The sequence below is a fragment of the Oncorhynchus tshawytscha genome, unplaced genomic scaffold (assembly GCF_018296145.1).
Source record: "Oncorhynchus tshawytscha isolate Ot180627B unplaced genomic scaffold, Otsh_v2.0 Un_contig_2312_pilon_pilon, whole genome shotgun sequence".
In the NCBI taxonomy this organism is placed as follows: domain Eukaryota; kingdom Metazoa; phylum Chordata; class Actinopteri; order Salmoniformes; family Salmonidae; genus Oncorhynchus; species Oncorhynchus tshawytscha.
In genome coordinates this window covers 217,184-235,345 of record NW_024609723.1, presented here as the reverse complement: position 1 = coordinate 235,345, position 18,162 = coordinate 217,184, and the positions used below count along the sequence as shown (strand labels likewise).

At 49.6% G+C, this 18,162-nt stretch overlaps 1 pseudogene; it reads left to right on the top strand.

The window, feature by feature from the left end:
• The first annotated feature begins 1,254 nt into the window (after nucleotides 1–1,254).
• Nucleotides 1,255–18,162, top strand: part of LOC121845644 — a 39,713-nt pseudogene continuing 22,805 nt past the window's right edge.

Here is an 18,162-nt window from a genome sequence, read left to right as displayed (position 1 = left end):
TAGGTGGACACAGTACCACACAGCACAGTAGGTGGACACAGTACCACACAGCACAGTAGGTGGACACAGTACCACACAGCACAGTAGGTGGCAGCAGTACCACACAGCACAGTAGGTGGACACAGTACCACACAGCACAGTAGGTGGACACAGTACCACACAGCACAGTAGGTGGACACAGTACCACACAGCACAGTAGGTGGACACAGTACCACACAGCACAGTAGGTGGACACAGTACCACACAGCACAGTACAGTAGGTGGTGGCAGCAGTACCACACAGCACAGTAGGTGGACACAGTACCACACAGCACAGTAGGTGGACAACAGTACCACACAGCACAGTAGGTGGCAGCAGTACCACACAGCACAGTAGGTGGACACAGTACCACACAGCACAGTAGGTGGACACAGTACCACACAGCACAGTAGGTGGCAGCAGTACCACACAGCACAGTAGGTGGCAGCAGTACCACACAGCACAGTAGGTGGCAGCAGTACCACACAGCACAGTAGGTGGCAGCAGTACCACACAGCACAGTAGGTGGCAGCAGTACCACACAGCACAGTAGGTGGCAGCAGTACCACACAGCACAGTAGGTGGCAGCAGTACCACACAGCACAGTAGGTGGCAGCAGTACCACACAGCACAGTAGGTGGCAGCATGCACAAACAACGTGTGAATTCCATGATACCGAAGAAGAAGAAGCAGCAGCTCTGGAAAAGATTTTTATGACTAACCCAAGATAGACCACAGCCTTTCGTTTCCAATGGGGAAAAATTAGTCGCAGTGGGCAGGCCATCCAAGGAGGGGGCAGAGCCAAGAACGAAGCAACGAGATCCTATTTGCTCGTTCAAGCATACATTTGCATATTTCCGTTAGGGAACGCCTACTCTGAAGTGCGTGTGTGCAAAATCTCAATTTGCCCATGCGCTTCGAAACAACGCAAATGTTTTTTTAAATGTTGGCAAAGGGTAAGGTCTACAAAACTTAGTCCACTCTGTTCGTAACAGATTGAAGTTTTGGGAACAGAAAACTGTATTGATAATCAATTGTTTCATCGATGAGAACATTTGCAGAATTTCGGCCAAAATCCATCTCTTTCCATCTTCTCCCACTACCGGCCACTGGGCTTCCTCTCACTACCATATTTGGTAGTGAGAGGAAACCCCAAGCGGATGCTTCACATTTATACATCCGGTGAAATATCTGCCTCGTTATATTTGTGGCTCTACGAAAGGCAATAACGATGAATACTCTGCATCCTCAGAGACGCATCACCGTAAATACTGTACGGACAATGCAGAAACCAGTTGGACCATAAATCAGCTTTGCTAAAACACCCAATCAGGAGAAAGCTAAACCCGGAAGTAATTTATCCAGCTGTTGGTGTGTGTGAGAGAGAGAAACAGAGAGAGAGAAACAGAGAGAGAGACAGAGAGGAGATGGTGGTTGTTTGTGGCTTTCTTTGGGATGAAAATAATACACCGTATAAAAATGTAACCGACGACATAAATCCACGTCTGGTCTCGAACGAGGAACATTGTGGTAAGAAGCGACAGATAACGTGAAGTTAGTTTGGCCAGTGAGCTTAGCTATGCTAACAGAATTGGCAGTGTTGTCACAGATACAAACATCTTATGAACATCTTTTGGTATTGTTATGCTAACTGGCTAGAAACAACTGTTGGTCAATTAGGGCAAAATAACAACCGGTGTAACATGTTGTCAATGTTAACTAACGTTAATCACGACTCGTGAAGAGTGATGCCTTTCTTATTTGTTTGAATGATTTGCTGTAGTTAATAATTGTATCTGGGCTTAGCTACTGTATTTGACCATTTTAATCCGTTTAGACACCCGCTGTTGTGTGTCTGTCGCTCAAACAGATTTGGCAAATGTTGTTGTGGGGAATAATCATGTTTCACACCATGAGTTACTAGTAACGTTAGCTACTAAAGAAACAATAATAAATATTCCTCAGAAAGTAGTGATCAAATGAATTGCTAGTAGATCAGATATGACCGGTGTTCTTCTCGTAACACAGTAAACTAAAAGAGACGATGTGGACTGGATCAGAACAATGTGGCATGTGTGAGTAGTCAGTGACAGGTAAGAGCCTGCTAGTCTAGGCTATTTAAAGAGTGTATGGGTGTGACGGTAGCCAGGCTTTGTAGACAACATACCAGACCCGACTATTAGGAGATGAGTGAGTTTCCTCAAATGCAGAGGAAGGTGGAGCTTGACTGAATGATACCCGATATTACAGCCACGGTTGTGCTGTTTCTCTACTCTTTGTTGTGTGGATAGCTGCACCTAGACATGACAGCATCCTAAAAGGCTCCCCATCCCCTTTTATAGTGTCATTTGGGACGCACTAAATGTTATTCAGGGCAAGCTCATTGTGACTCTTGGCGTCTAAATGCTCAGCCTAGTTAACATTAAACCTGGCCTGGACCACATTATACACAAATGACACATTTGGCCTTTAGACTCAAGTAGTTTAATGTGTTTGTACATCCAGACAGGGGTGTGGGAGAAAGCTACATAGCCACAAGTGTGCTTGTGTCCCCATCAGGGAAATATGCTCTTGTGGAAGGGATAGACGCCAGTGTGCAAATCTGGGTTGCATCTGTGGGAATACACACACACACACACACTTGGCACTCCACCACCTCACATTGCTGACACACTTCTGTGGCTCGTGGTCTAACATGGTGTGTGTCTGCACAGGTATTTGGGCCTGGATGAGGTCTTGTAGCCAACCATGTTCCCCTGCTCCACCACAACACAGCAGACCAGAGGAGAGGAGTAGACAGACAGTAGAATTCAATGTCATTGTGAAGAGGACACTGTGAGGTGAGTTCCATATGGTTAGTGTGTTGTAGAGACGGCTATTAGACCTAGTTTAAATACTACTAGTTCTACACAACATACAGACGTAGGCTAGGGCTTCCTGTAGGCTAGGGCTTCCTGTAGGCTAGGGCTTCCTGTAGGCTAGGGCTTCCTGTAGGCTAGGGCTTCCTGTAGGCTAGGGCTTCCTGTAGGCTAGGGCCTCCTGTAGCCCAGGTCTGGTGTCTGTCTACTACAGTTAGGGGGTAACCTGTAGCCCAGGTCTGGTGTCTGTCTACTACAGTTATGTAGGGGGTAACCTGTAGCCCAGGTCTGGGGTCAGATACCTAGGCTGTACTAGGGGTGATGCTCTGATGAGGTCAGATACCTAGGCTGTACTAGGGGTGATGCTCTGACGAGGTCAGAAACCTAGGCTGTACTAGGGGTGATGCTCTGACGAGGTCAGAAACATATAGTTGTGATAGTTGATGTTGTTGCTGTGGTGACCTGCGCTGACACTAGGCTAGTTGTTGCTGTGGTGACCTGCACTGACACTAGGCTAGTTGTTGTTGTGGTGACCTGCATTGACACTGGGCTAGTTGTTGCCGTGGTGACCTGCACTGACACTGGGCTAGTTGTTGTTGTGGTGACCTGCATTGACACTGGGCTAGTTGTTGCCGTGGTGACCTGCACTGACACTGGGCTAGTTGTTGTTGTGGTGACCTGCACTGACACTAGGCTAGTTGTTGCTATGGTGACCTGCACTGACACTAGGCTAGTTGTTGCTTTGGTGACCTGCACTGACACTAGGCTAGTTGTTGTTGTGGTGACCTGCACTGACACTAGGCTAGTTGTTGCTGTGGTGACCTGCACTGACACTAGGCTAGTTGTTGTTGTGGTGACCTGCACGGACACTAGGCTAGTTGTTGTTGTGGTGACCTGCACTGACACTAGGCTAGTTGTTGTTGTGGTGACCTGCACTGACACTAGGCTAGTTGTTGTTGTGGTGACCTGCACGGACACTAGGCTAGTTGTTGTTGTGGTGACCTGCACTGACACTAGGCTAGTTGTTGTGGTGACCTGCACGGACACTAGGCTAGTTGTTGTTGTGGTGACCTGCACTGACACTAGGCTAGTTGTTGTTGTGGTGACCTGTACTGACACTAGGCTAGTTGTTGTTGTGGTGACCTGCACTGACACTAGGCTAGTTGTTGTTGTGGTGACCTGCACTGACACTAGGCTAGTTGTTGTTGTGGTGACCTGTACTGACACTAGGCTAGTTGTTGTTGTGGTGACCTGCACTGACACTAGGCTAGTTGTTGTTGTGGTGACCTGCACGGACACTAGGCTAGTTGTTGTTGTGGTGACCTGCACGGACACTAGGCTAGTTGTTGTTGTGCTGACCTGCACTGACACTAGGCTAGTTGTTGTTGTGCTGACCTGCACTGACACTAGGCTAGTTGTTGTTGTGGTGACCTGCACGGACACTAGGCTAGTTGTTGTTGTGGTGACCTGCACGGACACTAGGCTAGTTGTTGTTGTGGTGACCTGCACGGACACTAGGCTAGTTGTTGTTGTGCTGACCTGCACTGACACTAGGCTAGTTGTTGTTGTGGTGACCTGCACTGACACTAGGTTAGTTGTTGTTGTGGTGACCTGCACTGACACTAGGTTAGTTGTTGTGGTGACCTGCACGGACACTAGGCTAGTTGTTACTGTGCTGACCTGCACGGACACTAGGCTAGTTGTTACTGTGCTGACCTGTACTGACACTGGGCTAGTTGTTACTGTGCTGACCTGCACTGACACTGGGCTAGTTGTTACTGTGCTGACCTGCACTGACACTAGGCTAGTTGTTACTGTGCTGACCTGCACGACACTGGGCTAGTTGTTACTGTGCTGACCTGCACTGACACTGGGCTAGTTGTTACTGTGCTGACCTGCACTGACACTGGGCTAGTTGTTACTGTGCTGACCTGCACTGACACTAGGCTAGTTGTTACTGTGCTGACCTGCACTGACACTGGGCTAGTTGTTACTGTGCTGACCTGCACTGACACTGGGCTAGTTGTTACTGTGCTGACCTGCACTGACACTGGGCTAGTTGTTACTGTGCTGACCTGCACGGACACTAGGCTAGTTGTTACTGTGCTGACCTGCACGGACACTGGGCTAGTTGTTACTGTGCTGACCTGCACTGACACTGGGCTAGTTGTTACTGTGGTGACCTGCACGGACACTGGGCTAGTTGTTACTGTGCTGACCTGTACTGACACTGGGCTAGTTGTTACTGTACTGACACTGGGCTAGTTGTTACTGTACTGACACTGGGCTAGTTGTTACTGTACTGACACTGGGCTAGTTGTTACTGTGGTGACCTGCACTGACACTGGGCTAGTTGTTACTGTACTGACCTGTACTGACACTGGGCTAGTTGTTACTGTGGTGACCTGCACTGACACTGGGCTAGGTGTTTCTGTGCTGACCTGTACTGACACTGGGCTAGTTGTTACTGTGGTGACCTGCACTGACACTGGGCTAGTTGTTACTGTACTGACCTGTACTGACACTGGGCTAGTTGTTACTGTGCTGACCTGCACTGACACTGGGCTAGTTGTTACTGTGCTGACCTGCACGGACACTGGGCTAGTTGTTACTGTGCTGACCTGCACTGACACTGGGCTAGTTGTTACTGTGCTGACACTGGGCTAGTTGTTACTGCACTGACACTGGGCTAGTTGTTACTGTACTGACACTGGGCTAGTTGTTACTGTACTGACACTGGGCTAGTTGTTACTGCACTGACACTGGGCTAGTTGTTACTGCACTGACACTGGGCTAGTTGTTACTGTACTGACACTGGGCTAGTTGTTACTGTACTGACACTGGGCTAGTTGTTACTGTACTGACACTGGGCTAGTTGTTACTGTACTGACACTGGGCTAGTTGTTACTGTACTGACACTGGGCTAGTTGTTACTGTACTGACACTGGGCTAGTTGTTACTGTACTGACACTGGGCTAGGTGTTACTGTGCTGACCTGTGCTGACACTGGGCTAGTTGTTACTGCACTGACACTGGGCTAGTTGTTACTGCACTGACACACTGGGCTAGGTGTTACTGTGCTGACCTGTGCTGACACTGGGCTAGTTGTTACTGTACTGACACTGGGCTAGTTGTTACTGTACTGACACTGGGCTAGTTGTTACTGTACTGACACTGGGCTAGTTGTTACTGTACTGACACTGGGCTAGTTGTTACTGTACTGACACTGGGCTAGTTGTTACTGTACTGACACTGGGCTAGTTGTTACTGTACTGACACTGGGCTAGGTGTTACTGTACTGACACTGGGCTAGTTGTTACTGTACTGACACTGGGCTAGTTGTTACTGTACTGACACTGGGCTAGTTGTTACTGTACTGACACTGGGCTAGTTGTTACTGTACTGACACTGGGCTAGTGTTACTGTGCTGACCTGTGCTGACACTGGGCTAGTTGTTACTGCACTGACACTGGGCTAGTTGTTACTGCACTGACACTGGGCTAGGTGTTACTGTGCTGACCTGCACTGACACTGGGCTAGTTGTTACTGCACTGACACTGGACTAGGTGTTACTGTGCTGACCTGTACTGACACTGGGCTAGTTGTTACTGTACTGACACTGGGCTAGTTGTTACTGTACTGACACTGGGCTAGTTGTTACTGTACTGACACTGGGCTAGTTGTTACTGTACTGACACTGGGCTAGTTGTTACTGTACTGACACTGGGCTAGTTGTTACTGTACTGACACTGGGCTAGGTGTTACTGTACTGACACTGGGCTAGTTGTTACTGTACTGACACTGGGCTAGTTGTTACTGTACTGACACTGGGCTAGTTGTTACTGTACTGACACTGGGCTAGTTGTTACTGTACTGACACTGGGCTAGGTGTTACTGTGCTGACCTGTGCTGACACTGGGCTAGTTGTTACTGCACTGACACTGGGCTAGTTGTTACTGCACTGACACTGGACTAGGTGTTACTGTGCTGACCTGCACTGACACTGGGCTAGTTGTTACTGCACTGACACTGGACTAGGTGTTACTGTGCTGACCTGTACTGACACTGGGCTAGTTGTTACTGTACTGACACTGGGCTAGTTGTTACTGTACTGACACTGGGCTAGTTGTTACTGTACTGACACTGGGCTAGTTGTTACTGTACTGACACTGGGCTAGTTGTTACTGTACTGACACTGGGCTAGTTGTTACTGTACTGACACTGGGCTAGTTGTTACTGTACTGACCTGCACTGACACTGGGCTAGGTGTTACTGTGCTGACCTGGGCTAGTTGTTACTGTACTGACACTGGGCTAGTTGTTACTGTACTGACACTGGGCTAGGTGTTACTGTGCTGACCTGGGCTAGTTGTTACTGTGCTGACACTGGGCTAGTTGTTACTGTGCTGACACTGGGCTAGTTGTTACTGTACTGACACTGGGCTAGGTCTATATATGCTGTCATTGTTCTGAAACATAACTTACCGCGCTCGCTGGGCAGCTGGTCTAGTCTTGATGTGGCTGAAGGGAGACCTACAAGGTAAAACAGGGGTGGTGGGGATAGGAGACAGCTGGCTGGGCAGTACAAGGTAAAACAGGGGTGGTGGGGATAGGAGACAGCTGGCTGGGCAGTACAAGGTAAAACAGGGGTGGTGGGGATAGGAGACAGCTGGCTGGGCAGTACAAGGTAAAACAGGGGTGGTGGGGATAGGAGACAGCTGGCTGGGCAGTACAAGGTAAAACAGGGGTGGTGGGGATAGGAGACAGCTGGCTGGGCAGTACAAGGTAAAACAGGGGTGGTGGGGGTAGGAGACAGCTGGCTGGGCAGTACAAGGTAAAACAGGGGTGGTGGGGGTAGGAGACAGCTGGCTGGGCAGTACAAGGTAAAACAGGAGTGGTGGGGATAGGAGACAGCTGGCTGGGCAGTACAAGGTAAAACAGGGGTGGTGGGGATAGGAGACAGCTGGCTGGGCAGTACAAGGTAAAACAGGGGTGCTGGGGATAGGAGACAGCTGGCTGGGCAGTACAAGGTAAAACAGGGGTGCTGGGGATAGGAGACAGCTGGCTGGGCAGTAATGGGCCTCGGGGGGACTCGTGCCCACATGGATTGGCCAGTCAAATGGCCCGCCTTAATGGGCCTCGGGGGGACTCGTGCCCACATGGATTGGCCAGTCAAATGGCCCGCCTTAATGGGCCTCGGGGGGCCTCGTGCCCACATGAATAGGCCAGTCAAATGGCCCCGCCTTAATGGGCCTCGGGGGGCCTCGTGCCCACATGGATAGGCCAGTCAAATGGCCCGCCTTAATGGGCCTCGGGGGGCCTCGTGCCCACATGGATAGGCCAGTCAAATGGCCCCGCCTTGATGGGCCTCGTGCCCACGTGGATTGGCCAGTCAAATGACCACGATAGGGGTCTCGCTGAAAGTCAAATCAAATCAATCAATCTAAGTCCTGAGACACTTAGATTTTTGGTTCTATTCCTGTGTTGTAGTGATGGGTACCAGGTACCAGGTTGATACCTGGTCTATTCCTGTGTTGTAGTGATGGTACCAGGTACCAGGTTGATTATTGGTTCTATTCCTGTGTTGTAGTGATGGTACCAGGTTGATTCCTGGTTCTATTCATGTGTGGTAGTGATGGTACTAGGTGTGATACTTGGTTCTATTCCTGTGTTGTAGTGATGGTACCAGGTACCAGGTGGATTCCTGGTCTATTCCTGTGTTGTAGTGATGGTACCAGGTTGATTCCTGGTTCTATTCCTGTGTTGTAGTGATGGTACCAGGTATCATATTGATTCCTGGTCTATTCCTGTGTTGTAGTGATGGTACCAGGTACCAGGTTGATTCCTGGTCTATTCCTGTGTTGTAGTGATGGTACTAGGTGTGATACTTGGTTCTATTCCTGTGTTGTAGTGATGGTACCAGGTACCAGGTTGATTCCTGGTCTATTCCTGTGTTGTAGTGATAGTACCAGGTTGATTCCTGGTTCTATTCCTGTGTTGTAGTGATGGTACCAGGTATCATATTGATTCCTGGTCTATTCCTGTGTTGTATTGATGGTACCAGGTTTCAGGTTGGTTCTATTCCTGTGTTGTAGTGATGGTACCAGGTTGATGATTGGTTATATTCCTGTGTTGTAGTGATGGTACCAGGTTGATTCCTGGTTCTATTCATGTGTGGTAGTGATGGTACTAGGTGTGATACTTGGTTCTATTCCTGTGTTGTAGTGATGGTACCAGGTACCAGGTTGATTCCTGGTCTATTCCTGTGTTGTAGTGATGGTACCAGGTACCAGGTTGATTCCTGGTCTATTCCTGTGTTGTAGTGATGGTACCAGGTATCAGGTTGATTCCTGGTCTATTCCTGTGTGGTAGTGATGGTACCAGGTTGATTATTGGTTATATTCCTGTGTTGTAGTGATGGTACCAGGTGTCCGGTTGAATCTTGGTTCTATTCCTTTGTGGTAGTGATGGTACCAGGTACCAGGTTGATGCCTGGTTCTATTCCTGTGTTGTATTGATGGTACCAGGTGTCAGGTTGGTTCTATTCCTATGTGGTAGTGATGGTACCAGGTTGATTCCTGGTTCTATTCCTGTGTTGTAGTGATGGTACCAGGTTGATTCCTGGTTCTATTCCTGTGTTGTAGTGATGGTACCAGGTACCAGGTTGATTCCTGGTTCTATTCCTGTGTTGTAGTGATGGTACCAGGTATCAGGTTGATTCTTGGTTCTATTCCTGTGTTGTAGTGATGGTACCAGGTGTCAGGTTGATTCCTGGTTCTATTCCTGTGTGGTAGTGATGGTACCAGGTACCAGGTAGATAACTGGTCTATTCCTGTGTTGTAGTGATGGTACCAGGTGTCAGGTTGATTCCTGGTCTATTCCTGTGTTGTAGTGATGGTACCAGGTGTGATACTTGGTTCTATTTCTGTGTTGTAGTGATGGGTACCAGGTAGCAGGTTGATTCCTGGTCTATTCCTGTGTTGTAGTGATGGTACCAGGTACCAGGTTGATTCCTGGTCTATTCCTGTGTTGTAGTGATAGTACCAGGTTGATTCCTGGTCTATTCCTGTGTTGTAGTGATGGTACCAGGTATCATATTGATTCCTGGTCTATTCCTGTGTTGTATTGATGGTACCAGGTTTCAGGTTGGTTCTATTCCTGTGTTGTAGTGATGGTACCAGGTTGATGATTGGTTATATTCCTGTGTTGTAGTGATGGTACCAGGTTGATTCCTGGTTCTATTCATGTGTGGTAGTGATGGTACTAGGTGTGATACTTGGTTCTATTCCTGTGTTGTAGTGATGGTACCAGGTACCAGGTAGATAACTGGTCTATTCCTGTGTTGTAGTGATGGTACCAGGTACCAGGTTGATTCCTGGTCTATTCCTGTGTTGTAGTGATGGTACCAGGTACCAGGTTGATTCCTGGTCTATTCCTGTGTTGTAGTGATGGTACCAGGTATCAGGTTGATTCCTGGTCTATTCCTGTGTGGTAGTGATGGTACCAGGTTGATTATTGGTTATATTCCAGTGTTGTAGTGATGGTACCAGGTGTCCGGTTGAATCTTGGTTCTATTCCTTTGTGGTAGTGATGGTACCAGGTACCAGGTTGATGCCTGGTTCTATTCCTGTGTTGTATTGATGGTACCAGGTGTCAGGTTGGTTCTATTCCTATGTGGTAGTAATGGTACCAGGTTGATTCCTGGTTCTATTCCTGTGTTGTAGTGATGGTACCAGGTGTCAGGTTGGTTCTATTCCTGTGTTGTAGTGATGGTACCAGGTGTCAGGTTGGTTCTATTCCTATGTGGTAGTGATGGTACCAGGTTGATTCCTGGTTCTATTCCTGTGTTGTAGTGATGGTACCAGGTTGATTCCTGGTTCTATTCCTGTGTTGTAGTGATGTTACCAGGTGCCAGGTTGATTCCTGGTCTATTCCTGTGTTGTAGTGATGGTACCAGGTGTCAGGTTGATTCCTGGTCTATTCCTGTGTTGTAGTGATGGTACCAGGTGTGATACTTGGTTCTATTTCTGTGTTGTAGTGATGGGTACCAGGTACCAGGTTGATTCCTGGTCTATTCATGTGTTGTAGTGATGGTATCAGGTTGATTCCTGGTTCTATTCCTGTGTGGTAGTGATGGTACCAGGTACCAGGTAGATAACTGGTCTATTCCTGTGTTGTAGTGATGGTACCAGGTGTGATACTTGGTTCTATTTCTGTGTTGTAGTGATGGGTACCAGGTACCAGGTTGATTCCTGGTCTATTCATGTGTTGTAGTGATGGTATCAGGTTGATTCCTGGTTCTATTCCTGTGTGGTAGTAATGGGTACCAGGTACCAGGTGTGAATATTGGTTCTATTCGATCTGCTTTACAGATTCATATTATCAACATGGGCTTTACAGTAGTGTGTTATTGCCTTTTCAGAATATTTGGTATTGGAGTGGGACTGTCTCTGTTAGGGAGAATGTCTCACTCTGATCGCTAACGTTGCTTTACGGGTGAGAGAGACCCAGTTAGTGGTGACTAAGAAGCTGGGTCTCCTGGCTGGCTGGTTGTTCAGGGACTGTTCTACAGTCTGACCCATTTAGACAGGAGACGGACGGACAGAGCTGTTCCACAAGAGACTGGGGTGGATACAGGGAGATGAAGGCAGTAGGGATGGGAACTGATGGACATAATGCTTTATAGCCTCTACACTGATGGACATAATGCTTTATAGCCTCTAGACTGATGGACATAATGCTTTATAGCCTCTAGACTGATGGACATGATGCTTTATAGCCTCTAGACTGATGGACATAATGCTTTATAGCCTCTACACTGATGGACATAATGCTTTATAGCCTCTACACTGATGGACATAATGCTTTATAGCCTCTAGACTGATGGACATAATGCTTTATAGCCTCTAGACTGATGGACATAATGCTTTATAGCCTCTAGACTGATGGACATAATGCTTTATAGCCTCTAGACTGATGGACATAATGCTTTATAGCCTCTAGACTGATGGACATAATGCTTTATAGCCTCTAGACTGATGGACATAATGCTTTATAGCCTCTAGACTGATGGACATAATGCTTTATAGCCTCTAGACTGATGGACATAATGCTTTATAGCCTCTACACTGATGGACATAATGCTTTATAGCCTCTAGACTGATGGACATAATGCTTTATAGCCTCTAGACTGATGGACATAATGCTTTATAGCCTCTACACTGATGGACATAATGCAGAACCAGGCAGCAGGCGCTGGTCAGCAGAACCAGGCAGCAGGCGCTGGTCAGTGGAACCAGGCAGCAGACAGTAAGCAGGCGCTGGTCAGCAGAACCAGGCAGCAGGTGCTGGTCAGCAGAACCAGGCAGCATGCAGTAAGCAGGCGCTGGTCAGCAGAACCAGGCAGCAGGTGCTGGTCAGTAGAACCAGGCAGCATGCAGTAAGCAGGCGCTGGTCAGCAGAACCAGGCAGCAGGTGCTGGTCAGCAGAACCAGGCAGCATGCAGTAAGCAGGCGCTGGTCAGCGGAACCAGTAAGCAGGCACTGGTCAGCGGAACCAGTAAGCAGGCACTGGTCAGCAGAACCAGGCAGCAGGGCTCTAACTGGGCCCTGTGCTTTGGGAGTTGAGAGTTCAAGGTTGACTCACCTCTGGGTGTATGACTGAAGTTTTAGGGGAGACAGAGAGAAGCTTCAGAATGATTTATTCAAAGATTCTACCACAGTCAGTCCAAATAAAGTCCAATAGTTTGCCTGTGGTCCTGTCGTTAATGGACTTGACAGCACAGCAAGGGTGGAAAACTATTTTGTGGAGCTGTGAAATAGACTTTTGGTAAATGACTATTTCTGATGCCTTTTCTCTCCATCTCTGTCCTCCCCTTCCTTCCAGTGCAGGATGCAGTCTTCAGGCCACCGGCAGCGCGACACAGAGCAGCACCAACCCCTGCTGTCAGCTGACGATGACCCTGAGGCTGGGGCAGGTCCTCTATGTCCTCCGGCTGACCAGGACAGCCTGTGGTTTATCCAGGACGGCTGTGGTATAGTCTGCGGTGTGATGACCTGGTTGTTGGTCCTCTACGCTGACTTTGTGGTCAATCTGGTGATGCTGCTGCCAAACAAGAGCTTGTGGTACTCCGTGATCAACGGAGCGCTGTTTAACTTCCTGGTCGTCATGGCGCTGGCCTCGCATCTACGGGCCATGCTGTCAGACCCGGTGAGAAGTTGGAGGGGGTGGGGAGGGAGCAGACGGAAGGGGAGGGATGAGAGACAAGACCGGGGGAGGAAGGAGAGACAAGACGGGGGAGGAAGGAGAGACAAGACGGAGGAGGAAGGAGAGACAAGACGGAGGAGGAAGGAGAGACAAGACGGGGGGGAGAGACCAGATGGGGGAGGGAGGGAGGAGAGACCAGATGGGGGGAGGGAGGGAGGAGAGACCAAATCAAATCAAATCAAATCAAATTTATTTATATAGCCCTTCGTACATCAGCTGATATCTCAAAGTGCTGTACAGAAACCCAGCCTAAAACCCCAAACAGCAAGCAATGCAGGTGTAGAAGCAGACCAGATGGGGGAGGGGGAGGAAGGAGAGACCAGATTGGGGGAGAGAGAGAGAGAGAGAGAGAGAGAGAGAGAGAGAGAGCTCAGGCGGTGGGGAGGAGAGAGAGAGCTCAGGCGGTGGGGAGGAGAGAGAGAGCTCAGGCGGTGGGGAGGAGAGAGAGAGAGAGCGCTCAGGCGGTGGGGAGAGAGAGAGAGAGAGGGACGCTCAGGCGGTGGGGAGGGAGGGAGAGAGAGCTCAGGCGGTGGGGAGAGAGAGAGAGAGAGAGCGCTCAGGCGGTGGGGAGGAGAGAGAGAGAGCTCAGGCGGTGGGGAGCGAGAGAGAGAGCTCAGGCGGTGGGGTGGGAGGAGAGAGAGAGAGCGCTCAGGCGGTGGGGAGGGAGGGAGAGAGAGCTCAGGCGGTGGGGAGGGAGGGAGGGAGAGAGAGAGAGAGAGAGCGAGCTCAGGCGGTGGGAGGAGAGAGAGCGAGCTCAGGCGGTGGGAGGAGAGAGAGCGAGCTCAGGCGGTGGGAGGAGAGAGCGAGCTCAGGCGGTGGGAGGGGAGAGAGCGAGCTCAGGCGGTGGGAGGAGAGAGAGAGAGCTCAGGCGGTGGGAGGAGAGAGAGAGAGAGCTCAGGCGGTGGGAGGAGAGAGAGAGAGAGAGAGAGACCAGGCGGTGGGAAGAGAGAGAGAGAGACCAGGCGGTGGGAAGAGAGAGAGAGAGAGACCAGGCGGTGGGAAGAGAGAGCGAGAGACCAGGCGGTGGGAGGAGAGAGAGAGAGAGACCAGGCGGTGGGAGGAGAGAGAGAGAGAGAGACCAGGCGGTGGGAGGAGAGAGAGAGAGAGAGACCAGGCGGTGGGAGGAGAGAGAGAGAGAGACCAGGCGGTGGGAGGAGAGAGAGAGAGACCAGGCGGTGGGAGGAGAGAGAGAGAGAGAGACCAGGTGGTGGGAGGAGAGAGAGAGAGACCAGGCGGTGGGAGGAGAGAGAGAGAGAGACCAGGCGGTGGGAGGAGAGAGAGAGAGAGACCAGGCGGTGGGAAGAGAGAGCGAGAGACCAGGCGGTGGGAGGAGAGAGAGAGAGAGAGACCAGGCGGTGGGAGGAGAGAGAGAGAGAGAGACCAGGCGGTGGGAGGAGAGAGAGAGAGAGAGACCAGGCGGTGGGAGGAGAGAGAGAGAGACCAGGCGGTGGGAGGAGAGAGAGAGACCAGGCGGTGGGAGGAGAGAGAGAGAGACCAGGCGGTGGGAGGAGAGAGAGAGAGACCAGGCGGTGGGAGGAGAGAGAGAGAGACCAGGCGGTAGGAGGAGAGAGAGAGACCAGGCAGTGGGGAGGAGAGAGAGAGGCAAGGCGGTGGGAGGCTCTGGTCATTGGAGTGGTTGTCAACTTCCTGGCTGTCATGGCCATGGCATCGCACCTCAGAACGATGAGATGTCTGTCTCTGTGAGGACGAGGTGGTGACTCTCCCTGCTCTCTGGGAGAAGGAGACTGTCTCCTGGCAGGGTGAGGAGGGAGGACAGGGACTGACTCTCTCTGGGAGAAGGAGACTGTCTCCTGGCAGGGTGAGGAGGCTGACTGACTGACTGACTGGCTGACTGGCTGTCTGACTGACTCGTGCTGTAGGGACTGACTGACTGACTGACTGACTGACTAGTGCTGTAGGGACTGACTGACTAGTGCTGTAGGGACTCACTGACTAGTGCTGTAGGGACTGACTGACTAACTAGTGCTGTAGGGACTGACTGACTAGTGCTGTAGGGACTGACTGACTGACTAGTGCTGTAGGGACTGACTGACTAGTGCTGTAGGGACTGACTGACTGACTAGTGCTGTAGGGACTGACTGACTGACTAGTGCTGTAGGGACTGACTGACTGACTAGTGCTGTAGGGACTGACTGGCTGACTAGTGCTGTAGGGACTGACTGACTGACTAGTGCTGTAGGGACTGACTGGCTGACTAGTGCTGTAGGGACTGACTGACTGACTGACTAGTGCTGTAGGGACTGACTGACTGACTAGTGCTGTAGGGACTGACTGACTGACTAGTGCTGTAGGGACTGACTGACTGACTGACTAGTGCTGTAGGGACTGACTGACTGACTGACTGTGCTGTAGGGACTGACTGACTGACTGACTGACTAGTGCTGTAGGGACTGACTGACTAGTGCTGTAGGGACTGACTGACTGACTAGTGCTGTATGAACTGACTGGCTGACTAGTGCTGTATGGACTGACTGACTGACTGACTAGTGCTGTAGGGACTGACTGACTGACTGACTAGTGCTGTAGGGACTGACTGACTGACTAGTGCTGTAGGGCCTGACTGACTGACTAGTGCTGTAGGGACTGACTGACTGACTAGTGCTGTAGGGACTGACTGACTGACCTAGTGCTGTAGGGACTGACTGACTAGTGCTGTAGGGACTGACTGACTGACTAGTGCTGTAGGGACTGACTGACTGACTAGTGCTGTAGGGACTGACTGACTGACTAGTGCTGTAGGGACTGACTGACTGACTAGTGCTGTAGGGACTGACTGACTGACTGACTAGTGCTGTAGGGACTGACTGACTGACTGACTAGTGCTGTAGGGACTGACTGACTGACTAGTGCTGTAGGGACTGACTGACTGACTAGTGCTGTATGGACTGACTGGCTGACTAGTGCTGTATGGACTGACTGACTGACTGACTAGTGCTGTAGGGACTGACTGACTGACTGACTAGTGCTGTAGGGACTGACTGACTGACTGACTAGTGCTGTAGGGACTGACTGACTGACTAGTGCTGTATGGACTGACTGGCTGACTAGTGCTGTATGGACTGACTGACTGACTGACTAGTGCTGTAGGGACTGACTGACTGACTGACTAGTGCTGTAGGGACTGACTGACTGACTAGTGCTGTAGGGACTGACTGACTGACTAGTGCTGTAGGGACTGACTGACTGACTGACTAGTGCTATAGGGCCTAACTGACTAGTGCTGTAGGGGATCATTTCATCATGCAGAAGGAAGGAGTGTTGTAACTGAACGCTGACTCATTTAACAGTTAATGCTCAGTTCCTCTTTCTCCTACCCTACTACTCCATCTCTTCTCTACTCAGTCAGTCCCTACAGCACTAGTCAGTCAGTCCCTACAGCACTAGTCAGTCAGTCCCTACAGCACTAGTCAGTCAGTCAGTCAGTCCCTACAGCACTAGTCAGTCAGTCCCTACAGCACTAGTCAGTCAGTCAGTCCCTACAGCACTAGTCAGTCAGTCCCTACAGCACTAGTCAGTCAGTCCCTACAGCACTAGTCAGTCAGTCAGTCCCTACAGCACTAGTCAGTCAGTCAGTCCCTACAGCACTAGTCAGTCAGTCCCTACAGCACTAGTCAGTCAGTCAGTCAGTCAGTCCCTACAGCACTAGTCAGTGGTAAAGACTATATAGATTGTTGTTTCCTTCCCTCAGGGTAAAGACTATATAGATTGATGTTTCCTCAGGGTAAAGACTATATAGATTGATGTTTCCTCAGGGTAAAGACTATATACAGTGCCTTGCGAAAGTATTCGGCCCCCTTGAACTTTGCGACCTTTTGCCACATTTCAGGCTTCAAACATAAAGATATAAAACTGTATTTTTTTGTGAAGAATCAACAACAAGTGGGTCACAATCATGAAGTGGAACGACATTTATTGGATATTTCAAACTTTTTTAACAAATCAAAAACTGAAAAATTGGGCGTGCAAAATTATTCAGCCCCCTTAAGTTAATACTTTGTAGCGCCACCTTTTGCTGCGATTACAGCTGTAAGTCGCTTGGGGTATGTCTCTATCAGTTTTGCACATCGAGAGACTGAAATTTTTTCCCATTCCTCCTTGCAAAACAGCTCGAGCTCAGTGATGTTGGATGGAGAGCATTTGTGAACAGCAGTTTTCAGTTCTCTCCACAGATTCTCGATTGGATTCAGGTCTGGACTTTGACTTGGCCATTCTAACACCTGGATATGTTTATTTTTGAACCATTCCATTGTAGATTTTGCTTTATGTTTTGGATCATTGTCTTGTTGGAAGAGAAATCTCCATCCCAGTCTCAGGTCTTTTGCAGACTCCATCAGGTTTTCTTCCAGAATGGTCCTGTATTTGGCTCCATCCATCTTCCCATCAATTTTAACCATCTTCCCTGTCCCTGCTGAAGAAAAGCAGGCCCAAACCATGATGCTGCCACCACCATGTTTGACAGTGGGGATGGTGTGTTCAGGGTGATGAGCTGTGTTGCTTTTACGCCAAACATAACGTTTTGCATTGTTGCCAAAAAGTTCAATTTTGGTTTAATCTGACCAGAGCACCTTCTTCCACATGTTTGGTGTGTCTCCCAGGTGGCTTGTGGCAAACTTTAAACGACACTTTTTATGGATATCTTTAAGAAATGGCTTTCTTCTTGCCACTCTTCCATAAAGGCCAGATTTGTGCAATATATGACCGATTGTTGTCCTATGGACAGAGTCTCCCACCTCAGCTGTAGATCTCTGCAGTTCATCCAGAGTGATCATGGGCCTCTTGGCTGCATCTCTGATCAGTCTTCTCCTTGTATGAGCTGAAAGTTTAGAGGGACGGCCAGGTCTTGGTAGATTTGCAGTGGTCTGATACTCCTTCCATTTCAATATTATCGCTTGCACAGTGCTCCTTGGGATGTTTAAAGCTTGGGAAATCTTTTTGTATCCAAATCCGGCTTTAAACTTCTTCACAACAGTATCTCGGACCTCCCTGGTGTGTTCCTTGT